At 39.6% G+C, this 11,782-nt stretch overlaps 1 long non-coding RNA gene across 1 annotated transcript; it reads right to left on the bottom strand.

Annotated features, from left to right (window-relative positions):
• Nucleotides 1-4,937: 4,937 nt before the first annotated feature.
• Nucleotides 4,938-11,418, bottom strand: LOC136423585 (uncharacterized). Its single transcript, XR_010753761.1, has 2 exons — nt 11,089-11,418; nt 4,938-6,157 (listed from the first exon to the last, which is right to left on the bottom strand). It is a non-coding gene; the product is annotated as an uncharacterized lncRNA (long non-coding RNA).
• Between the last annotated feature and the right edge of the window lie 364 nt (nt 11,419-11,782).

An 11,782-nucleotide genomic window follows, 5' to 3' on the forward strand; every position in this document is an offset into this window, starting at 1 on the left:
GTACATTTTTGCAATGGGGTGATTTTGGAATAGTCTATATTTGTGTGGAGAATAGATTTGGTATATGACTAGTAAAATGTACTGAAAAGGTGAGACACTGAGTAACATCTTGAGACCTCAAAATTTGCTTTGTTTGATCACCTTCCAATTGATATCTTTCACCGATTATTAACCTTTTCATAACTTGATGAGAAATTTCTTTGTCAGTAAACATACATGGAATTTATCCGTTATGAAATATGAACTTATTCACCTAGAATAGTAATTGTGAATGTAGGTAGTGTGCTAAAACTGATTGAAATGTTGTGCAATGATTAATTATATTTTCCAAAGCATGATCTAATGGTTATCAGAATTTCTCAAAGTAGAATCACTGTTTGTTATCAGGACAGATTGTGATCGCTATCTTTACTGCCGGTAGTGTAATTGCAGGTTCTAGGACAGACTCCGATCGTAATCTGTCCTAGGACAGTCGCCAATTGTCCTGGATTGCAATCTCTACTGTGACATATAGCTAATATCAAGGTGTATATTTAACCTCCTTGCTAATATATATGGCCTCCTGATGGGCAAAGTTTAATTCTGGCATCTTTTTAAAGAAAATGTCACCCCCTCCAAGAACTTTCAATGGACAAACACTTCCCCACATGTATACATACACCCTGTGAATAGAGAACTATATAAGCTGTAAAACTGAACTTTAAGAGCTGGTCTGGACCCATATTGGATACTTGTTTTGAAAGTAACAACATGCCCAACAGATGGTCAATTATTTGTTGATTTTCGTTACAACCCTACCCATTTTGACTTTATAGTCTTTGATAATAGACATGCATATAGTGTGACATTTTATATAAAAATGTCCCAGAAGGTTGGGTACTTCTATCCCTTGGTTCTGACAATATAGCCAAACATGCTACCAGTAGTCTTAAACTTTTAAAACATTTTAGTTTTTACATGTAGAATTTAAGGTCATGTGAATTTTATATATATACAATAGATATTTGAGTCATGAGTGTGTATCTAACATGATTTTTCTATTAAATGGCTAGTAAACAGTTACTGTCAAGGACAGTTTTTTAGCTATTTGTTTGACTCTAGGTTCTAAAGACTGGCTGATGTATCCCAGGTAAGATTTGCATGGTTCTTAGATCTGGGGAATAGGTAAGGCAACTTCCAGCTTATATTGGTGTGGCTCTTGGGACTCAACAACACCTAACAGGTAATGTTGGTATGGCTCTAAGAGCATCGGTAATGTACTATACCGGTTTAGATATAGCACACCAGTTGTGTACATGGGTAAGCAGAGGCTTAATCTTAATTTTCTCTTACTACTGTACAGAAGATTATGTAATGCTGGTGTGCCTCCTACAGCATATAGGACACATGACCAGGAAATATACCATGCTACTGAGGCACTAGGTAAGGCTCCATGCAGCACTGGTAGAATATACTGATATGGAGACCATGTGAGGGCACAAGTAATGTTTGCATGGCTCTGGAGTCTGGAGACCAGGTACAAGTAATATTGCCTATTGAATATTCTGCAGGTACTAAATCAAATACATATACTTTAGGTACTCTTCTTCCAAGAATGTATCTCCATGATATATTATGTTACATATACCACAATGCATTTGTCATTAAAGCTGCACCCATTTGCTATCTTGTTTCCATCGTCTTTTCTAATGTCTTGTGTGTGCATTGTGCATAGTTTTATATATCAACCATGTTACTGTGTACCCAACAAAGGTGTCATTGAGTCTGTCTAGACATGCCGGTCACAGAAATGTACATTTTAATGAAATAAACTCAAGGGGGGCCCCCTGAATGAAAAATCAGATTTTTGTGAATTTCGAAGACGTTAATGAATTTGCCCAACAAAGGTGTCATTGAGTCTGTCTAGGCATGCCGGTCACAGAAATGTACATTTTAATGAAATAAACTCAAGGGGGGCCCCTTGAATGAAAAATCAGATTTTTGTGAATTTCGAAGACGTTAATGAATTTGCCCCAAAAAGATGTCATTGAGTCTGTCCAGACATGCCGGTCACAGAAATGTACATTTTAATGAAATAAACTCAAGGGGGGCCCCTTGAATGAAAAATCAGATTTTTGTGAATTTCGAAGACGTTAATGAATTTGCCCAAAAAAGATGTCATTGAGTCTGTCCAGACATGCCGGTCACAGAAATGTACATTTTCATGAAATAAACTCTAGAGGGGCCCCCCTGAATGAAAAATTAGATTTTTGTGAATTTCGAAGACGTTAACGAATTTGCCAAAAAAAGATGTCATTGAGTCTGTCTAGACATGCCGGTCATAGAAATGTAAATTTTCATGAAATAAACTCTAGGGGGGCCCCCTGAATGAAAAATTAGATTTTTGTGAATTTCGAAGACGTTAACGAATTTGCCCAACAAAGGTGTCATTGAGTCTGTCCAGACATGCCGGTCACAGAAATGTACATTTTAATGATATAAACATAAGGTAGGGGCCGCCCTGAACCAAAGAAGTAGATTTTGTTCAAGGCGAGATATGAAATCCTACAGGAGAAATGTGTTTTATTTGTTATTTCTGCTAGAAATGTTTGATTTATTATCGGAAATTTAACTGCTAGTAACTACATAACCAATTGCGTTCATCCGTTGGGAATCCATACAATGTCTAAGTAAGCTTTCATTAATACGTCATCCAAATTTCAAAGAAATCCGTTGTATTCTAAGTGAGATATGAAACCCAAATGTTCCAGTCTCGCGCAAAGCTAGGCCGCGTTCCACCTGCTATCTTCCGGGGGGACTTCTCTAGATTGATTTTTTACCGCAACTCACCGAAGTGCGTTTTCCTTTATAAAACAAGAAGGAAAGGATATTTTTCCATGAAACTTTGGCAAAAGTAAGTTGATATGCTTATCTATCTGTGCTGTCAGTAGTTTTGCTGTTCCGCTTTTCTGCTTGAAGATATAGGCCATTAATCTATCGTCATTTTGGGGCACGGTCAAAATTCCCAATCTAAAAAGTGCGGCATATTAGAAAAATGATGTAGCGTTAGGGATCTACATCGTGCAATAGACATATTATCAATATAACTCTGTCAAGGACATTTCAGTGGTATTAGCACTACCTTGCTGAGTGTTTGCACTCAATTTTTCAGGAGAAATGCGAAGTTTTATTTGGCACTAGTGACAGGAATATATGATCTATGGTCAAAATATCAACTGTTAATCACTCCATAACCAATTGTACTTATCGCTTTGGAATCCATACAATGCCTAAGTAAGCTTTCATGAATATGTCATCCAAATTTCAAAGAAATCCGTTGTATTCTAGGTGAGATTTGAAATTGAAGATTTTCCGGTCTCGAGCAAAGCGAGGCTGCGTTTCCCCTGCCATCTTCCGGGGGGACTTTCTAGCTTGATTTCCTACCGCAACTAACGAAAGTGCGTTTTCCTTTATAAAACAAGAAGGAAATAATATTTTTCCATGAAACTTTCACAAAAGTAAGTTGATATGCTTATCTATCTGTGCTGTCAGTAAATTTGCTGTTCCGCTTTTCTGCTTGAAGATATTGGCCAAACAAAACGATTTATTTCATCCTAGCGACAAACGTTAGAACTGCAAAATGGACCCGACAGAAAGTGTTTTTGTCGTCTTCTGCCGAGTTAAAAACCTTTCATTCGTCAGATAACCTTCCAAAAAAAGTTTGAAAAATAGTAAAAAATGTCTATCGATATTTCATTCGTCCAATAGCCTTTACGTGCGTTTGATTGCATATATTTACAAACAACCTACGATTTATCTTTTCAGTCCAGAACTATAGATTTCAATGTACAGTACTTGTAGTGCATAGACATTATTTTCCATGGGAGTCTGCAAAACAACCTTTCATGTTGTATCACTTTCTGGACGCTTACATGAAATATGTTAAAGACTTTCATTAACGAAATATGATCTCAGTTACAAAATTAGCATGAGCATATAGAAATATGCCAGCCGAATTTGAAGGAAATCATTTTTGTTCTATAGCCGAGATAAAACAAGCAACGCTTTCAAGCCCTGTACAATGTCAGAAGATTAAAGGAGTCCTAAATTCCGGGGGGGGGGGGGTTATTTACCAATAGATGATAGTTTTTCGAAGTAAAAAACGAATACTTATTACAATATATGATAAGTACCCACTAGTCCCGTGCGCATCAAAACGCATTCAGTATTTTACTAAATTCCCCACATGATCCTCTATTTTCTTTTCACTGGAAGTACAGGATGATTTGATTGTCACCTGCCAGGTAGCTCGTGCCACTTGACGTGCTTTTCAGCACCAAGGAGTCAGCTGTGATCTTCAGCCAGAGGCCCCTCAAACGTTTCGTCCCTCAAAGGAGGTTATATCCCCCACGTACCCTGGTACGCCCTCAGCCTCACTGCTGCTCCTTAAGCCTCTTCGTTGTTACACTTATGCTGTCTCCTTCTTCCCCCAGGCCTTTCCTCTCCTTCTGGTCCATAACCAGAAGCTATATTTTTCCACTTCCTCTGCCATTCTTTTTATGAACTTTCGTGATACAATGTACATTCATGGCGTGATAAAAGAATGTCAGGGGGGCTAAGAAAGGTCTTATATGTGCCTTTATATCTTATTAACAACTGGCCTTATGATTGTGCTAAGCCCCCCTTATTTATGCTAAAAATATTCACCATGAAGGAAGTGGGAATACGTATAGGGAATCCATGGGTAGGGTCTGAATTCTGTACAAAGTCGGCTGATTATGTATTCATTGATACATAATCTAGTGGAAAATAACACTCCCTTCTAGAGTTTAGGACTCCTTTTAGTATGACTTATCCAAAAACATTACAACTTCAATAAATATATATATGCATATTGTGGCTTTGTTTTGAGTATTGTAGATAACTATAGATTACATGAAAAGATAAAAACATCTGAATCGTCTTTAAAATCCTGCTGGCTTTATTGACTTAAACTCCAGAAGCACATGTTATGTTCGAAGACCACAGTTTATTTTATGCTGACTTGACTGCAGTAGAATAAAGCAACAAAAAATGAATCCCATATCAACAACTTTTTACATAGAAAAGTGTTTGTGTTTGTACTTTTTATGTACATGTGCATAACAAGGGTAACTTAGACTCATGCATAACACTTTGTAACAAACTGATATGGAAAGATTAAGCAATCTAGATTATTAAGATCATATCAACATCTTGTTACCCTCAACATGTAATTGTTACAGTAAAAATAAATAAATATGAGTCGGTATTGCAAGGCAAGACTCACATTAGGTCTCAGCACATACATCTGACATTGGCGCAATGACCACATCAGTTTGAAGTGAATAGATCACAAAATGCACACAGCTTGAAATCAATTAATCAGGAACTGCTCAGATACCTATACATGTTCAACAGAGCATCTAAAACACACAATTTATCCTAACTCCCCTGCAGCTACCTTACATTCTGAAGCTGTTCAATGGAATATTTGACAGAATATAGAAAACAACAGAGAGCGTGGCTTCCTTGTTTAATCAGTTATGCCTGAGGTGCCACTGACATGCTTTTTCCTGGGTCACCCTCCGTGTATGGATTGACTTTGGAATATACCAATATGTGTTATGATAACAGTCAAACAAAGACTAAAGAGGAAAACAATTCAATGCAATTCAAATTGGTTATGTACTGTATTATTGCATATAGAAATACATGCATGGGCACAAACAACTGTCAAAGACGTTGACAATTACACTTACTGACAGCATATGTAGTCCTGGAATATGTATAAGTTACATATAAGAGACATGCAAAACGGGGACATTTTCTACTACATTTTTAATCTAATGAGGTTTTTTGGATTGAGGTGTGATTTTAAAAGCATGTGGATCAGAGTCATTGCCATTGTAATAATTACATACATGTCTACAGTGCAATGGGAATTGAAATTGCAGGAAGGATTCATACATGTGTAAACTTTTACTAGCTGTTTGACAGACCCAATGCATTCTAAAAAAACTAGGACTTGGTTGGTGTTGATACATGACTCCTCCATGCAGATGCAGGTAATCCATTGTTGCACTGTCAGCTTCTCACTCACTGTCATCTCATGAGGACAGGGCATTGATGCTCTGTCTGGGTTGAATATTGTCAGCCCCTATAGAAACAACAAGAACAAAAAGGTGAAGGTTGGGTTAATAAAGACAATGCATTGTCTTTTTTCTAGTGCTTATAGTATGTACAAAAATACATAGGATAAGTGCAATGTATATAATGTCTCGTGACAACAATAGATACCTAATACACTACAGAGTGTAGTCTAAGCAGTCATAAGTTAAGTTTTTGACACATGTCCCTGGGACTCCTCACTTATCAGAAACTCTGATCTAAATATGTCAGCACACACACACACACACACACACACACACACACACACACACACACACATGTCCCTGGGACTCCTCACTCATCAGAAACTCTGATCTAAATATGTCAGCACACACCCACACACACACACACACACACACACACACACACACACACACACACACACACACACACACACATTCCTACAATTCTTACTACATTTGTATAAAAAGGGAATAACATTCTGTTAGAATTCTCATGTGATGATGAATACAGGAGAAGCTACTAGTATTCCATCTATACTGCCTTTGGCTATACAGGGCTTGAAACAGTGGGTGCATGTGCACCTTTGTGCACTCAAAATTGGAGCTATACACCTTATTTCTTACTGGTGCACCTACATGTAGGGTTTGTACTATAGTATATAGAATATTTTTTGAAATCTAAGTATCAGAAAAAGGAATACAACCATATACTTTATTTGATGAATTACTTGTTTGAAATTTTGAAGTCAGATATAGAACAACACTGATTTTGAGTTCTTAGAGCCCGAAGCAATTAACTTAATAATGTTTTGCTGACTTCAGGATGAAACAGTGCTGTGCTTTGTGGGTCACAAGGCCAATTGCATCATGGACTTACTACGTATACTGTGGGACTGGATCATGTTTAGGTTAAGTTTACAGCTTTCTTACAATATTTGCAGACTTTTAAAAGATACTATCACTATATCAGTATGTATGGATGTGAATTATTCATTAAATACCACTGGTCAAGCAGGCGACCTAATGAGATTAGACATAGGAGGAAGAATAATGTTTTTTCGTAGCAGGTTACAGTTCATATGATTATCCAATAATAAAGTGATGCGCTTTTTCTTATGCATCATAAGATCAATCAAGATTAGACTGTGAAAACATAAGCCCCTTGACTACTAGTAAGTTCAACATGAAGGAGATCATACATGTGAAGGTAACCAATGTATACAGCACACCACATCCCCTTCTCGATAGTTCTTCTGCTTTCTTCAACAACAACAAAAATGTTTCTCATGTTGGTGGAAAATCCTGTCCAGTCTGGACAGAAAAAACTCTGTCCATTCTGAAGAGAGGGTCTGCATGGGGGAGGAGGTGTCCTGTCCTGCATGGAATCAGAGATACTGACTACGCCTAAAAATGAAAGTCTGTATCGACAATAGTCTACTATTTTTATTTCACTGTTAATCGTAGCCAGTCGGCTTTGCCATTAATTCTACATAGCCTGCTATTTGTTATCCTGAATTCTTCTTTCAGCATTACTGAGATTTTAATCGCAAGGCGTAGTCGAAAGACAACATTGCCCTATGAAAAGTTACAACAGGACATCTGGTTATCTTGGTTTCGACACAGTAAACATGCAAACTTTGGGTCTCAAAATGTAAGGAATTGCATTTGAGAGGGTTAGGATTTTATAGGAGAGCATGCCAGACCCCCCTACATTGGTTGGCTGGAATGTCATGAATGCTTCGTATGCACCCCACCTCATGTCGATACGACATGTATTAAGGGTTAAGATTTGAGAGGGTTAAGATTTTCTGGGAGAGTATGCCCTCAGACCCCCCTACAAAATGGTTGCACCCTTGGGCCATTCATGATGCTGCGCTGCCAGTTCTATAGGAATGTGAACCACTGTTAAGCGTTGTCGATCCTCTTGAATTAAACTAAACCTGCTGAACTTAGCTTTAAGTGTTGCCAGGAACCCCCATGCAGATCCTCTTTTCAGCCTGGACATTTTTTTCTGCTGTCCGGACTGGAAAGGTTTTTCTGCCAACACAGTTTTTCTCACCGGCCAATGCAGATCGTTGTGGTACCTACATGTACCTCAGGCAATAATAACTGGTTTACTTCTCACCACTAGGAGGTGGTCTTGTTAATGTGAATGCATTTAAGTTTGCATGGTTCTGATTTTGTGCTAAGGGGAAAATAGAGTGTTTGCGGTGGTTTTAAGTTTGCAGCAGTGCTATACTGTAGTCACATACCTGATGATACCGCCACAGGAGGGGTGGATATAGGTTCGGCTTAATAAGGTCCGAGTCCAAGTTTAGGTCCAGGGACCTGAACCTGGACCTGATCCTGTCCAGTTGATGTTTTGTTTTATTAGACCAATATCAAGCATAGAGAATTAATACTGACAAGCAAAACTATAAAAGTTTCTTGGTGAGAAGACTTTCAAGATAAACCAACGTGTTTGATATTTGAATGTTGCACTTATTTTAAATGCCTGTTTTTGTCAGAGGGTAGACTCAAAACACTTTTCATCAAATAAAATAGAAAAATATATTTGTACTGTATTCATTTTTTTTTGGACTCAGGTTTTTGGCTCTCAGGTTTTTGGACTCGGTTTTTGGATGTTATATAGGCCTGAATCAGGTCCAGCAAACCGGTATCCACCCCTACGCCACAGTATTAGACAAAAATGTTTGCGGTGAAACGGTTGCCGTGAACACCATGAACATAAAACCACCGCGAACATTTCAAAATTTACAGTATTACTGACACAAACTAGTAGCATGTAAGTACGTGGACTGTAGTGAGATATAGTTTGGAGAGGTCGAGTGGGCTGTTTGCAGAAGTGTTTTAAAGATAGGGCACGATGTACAGCACCACTCAACAGAGAGGCTAGCTATAGGGGCATGGTCAGGAATGCTTGCCTTGGCCTAGCCATGGCCATATGAGACTATGAGTCTGTTGCTGTAGGGTATTGAACTGTTTGTCGTGAAATAAGCATGATCCAGGAAGTTCCCACAACTTGCAAGGGGATGGATGAAAATGATTTTGCCCCAAGTTTGTTTTTACTTGTGTACTGCTATGAAAGCCAAATGGAATGAAATTCGGTGAGGAAGAGCTAGTTGCTGTAAGGAGAGATAGGAGGAGCTTTTTCCAGAATAGACACTTCTTGCATGGAGGTGGTTACAATATCATTATTAATCATTTTGGGGGCAGTTTTGCCCGAAATGATGCTTTTTGCAATTGTCTTCCGTGACATCCTATGTAAGCCAAGTAAATTTGGTGAGGACTCAGGTGTTAGGTCTTTGCACCAGATATTAAAGGTGCAAATGATCATGGAGTAGTCCACTTCTTAAATGGAGGTGATTTTTTGTATTTTTGGTGCCTGTAATACCCAGGTACCCTGCTAGGAAAGCTAAATGGCTTGAAATTTGCAGTGGGAATAACTTACTAGTAATAAGGAAAGCATTAGTGGACAGTTCACTTTTCGCTAGGGGGTGGTTGAGAATGATTTTAAGTTTGCGATAAAGAGGTAACCGCAAAAACCTAGGTCACTGGCAACGTTGGTTTTGACTGTTTGATACAAATGTCATATGATTTCCAGTGTGGCTATGAGAGATCAGACCATGGACTTGATGACAATACATGTACTAGTACTAGTAGTGGCTGAATCTTGTACCCTCTACCAGGCTCCGCGACAAGGCTGGGAAAATAGTAGAAATCGGCAAATAGAGTGAATAGTGTTCCAAGGGAGTTAGCTACGGAGAGAGGGTCCATGAGCTTCACTGTATAGCGGAGTACCACTGGCATACTTTCACTCTATTTGCCGATTTCTACTATTTTCCCAGCGATCTCGCGGAGCCTGGTAGAGGCTATGAATCTTGTAAAACACATCCAAGGCTGCCCTAAAAATGTCACCAATTCATTCAAAAGTTATGGACCTCTTTTTGCGACCAATGTGAACATGGTCGGGCTTACACAGGTGTGTTGTACGACAGGTTTCTATGACCTATCATCTGAAAATGACTTCTTGCATTTGAGGGACGAAATTCAACAGGCTTTACGGTAATTTGAAATTGAATGCCTTTCGATTCCCAAACATGAAACAAAATCTCTGGTGGGAACACAGGTGTCAGCGATGTTCTTGTAATCTTTTAGTTTATTTATAATTTGCTTATAGCTTTCCCCTTAATGTGAATGACATACTATATAGGGAAAATTGAGTGTTTGCAGTTGTAACAATAGCGCTACAGTCATACTAGTAAGTCGGCAAAAAGTTTTGCGGTGGTTTTAAGTTCGCGCTGAAAGTTCACTGCAAAAACCATGAACATCAAACCACCGCGAACATTTCTGCATTGACGGTATTTTGACCAACTTACTAACAGTATCTCATTCTCGTACTAGCACATGTATCTCCCAGTCCCAGGTACTATGTGGTAAGTTTGGAGATTCATACTGTCCTGTCCTGTCTTCACCTTTGACATTGCGCATGTGTAGTCGCAACCGTGAATGGGCTTATTGACACATTTTTCCTCTAGGAAATTCCATTACAGGCCAAGCCCCTATGCATACCCCTGGGGGCCCAGAAAGGGTAACATACTAAGCCTGGTAGGGTAGCCTGGCCAGCCTTTTCCGCGAACCCTGGATACTGTGTCGACTCGACTAGTCTTCTGTGTCTGTTAGTGTTACTTTACGTACTCCAGTTAGAATATTACAAACCGACCTTTTGTGTTTTTGATACATGTATGATCTGGATGAACGTGGCCAAATTATGAATGAGGCCAGTAACAACAGCAGTGGGCTAAAAAGAACCATACTATTTTTACTCGCGGTGATGTGTGCACCCCCCTCCCCCTTTAACACGCGCCGGGCATAGCTCGAGCTAGTTGCAAATTAACGAGGATCTGTGCCTATTCAATATAAAAATAATCGGTATAAATGAACCAAAGTTGCTCACCTCACCATGGAACAGGCAGAGTTTTGCTGCTGGACGACCTACGGCGATCGATCCGGACGGTCGGCGGGCCTGAAAACACAATATCCCGGCCACTTCCCGGTAGCCTCCCGGCCACCGTTCTGTACCCTCGTGAGGTCACGTTCCCAAATATCGCGAGGCTTCTCCTACAGTCCACTATCTATGGCCTCGGTGACCCATCTCTCCCGGCCTGTCCTTACCGTTAACGCTGTATCTCAAGAGCCAGGAGACGTCTCCTGGTCCACTTATAACTGGCTAACGGTGGTCACCGTTAACCACTTACAACTGTAAACGGTACTTGTAACGGGTGTTTATTCACACTCTCGCATCAGCTTTGGGGTTCCGCAATCTAGACCGCAATTTAGGCCGCAAAGTAAAATGTAGGCCGCAATCGAGGCCGCAATCGAGGCCGCAATCTTTTCGGTGCCAGACCTCTTTTTATTCACACTCTCGCATCAACTTTGGGGTTCTTAGCGGATGTCATCCATACAATTCAATCAATATGGTCGAAGAACACAGTATTAATGGGCAATGTAAAATGCAAACCGCAATCTAGACCGCAATTTAGGCCGCAAAGTAGGCCGCAATCGAGGCCGCAATGTAGGCCGCTATCGAGGCCACAATCTTTTCGGTGCCAGACCTCTTTTTATTCACACTCTCGCATCAGCTTTGGGGT

The sequence above is a fragment of the Branchiostoma lanceolatum genome, chromosome 17 (assembly GCF_035083965.1).
Source record: "Branchiostoma lanceolatum isolate klBraLanc5 chromosome 17, klBraLanc5.hap2, whole genome shotgun sequence".
In the NCBI taxonomy this organism is placed as follows: domain Eukaryota; kingdom Metazoa; phylum Chordata; class Leptocardii; order Amphioxiformes; family Branchiostomatidae; genus Branchiostoma; species Branchiostoma lanceolatum.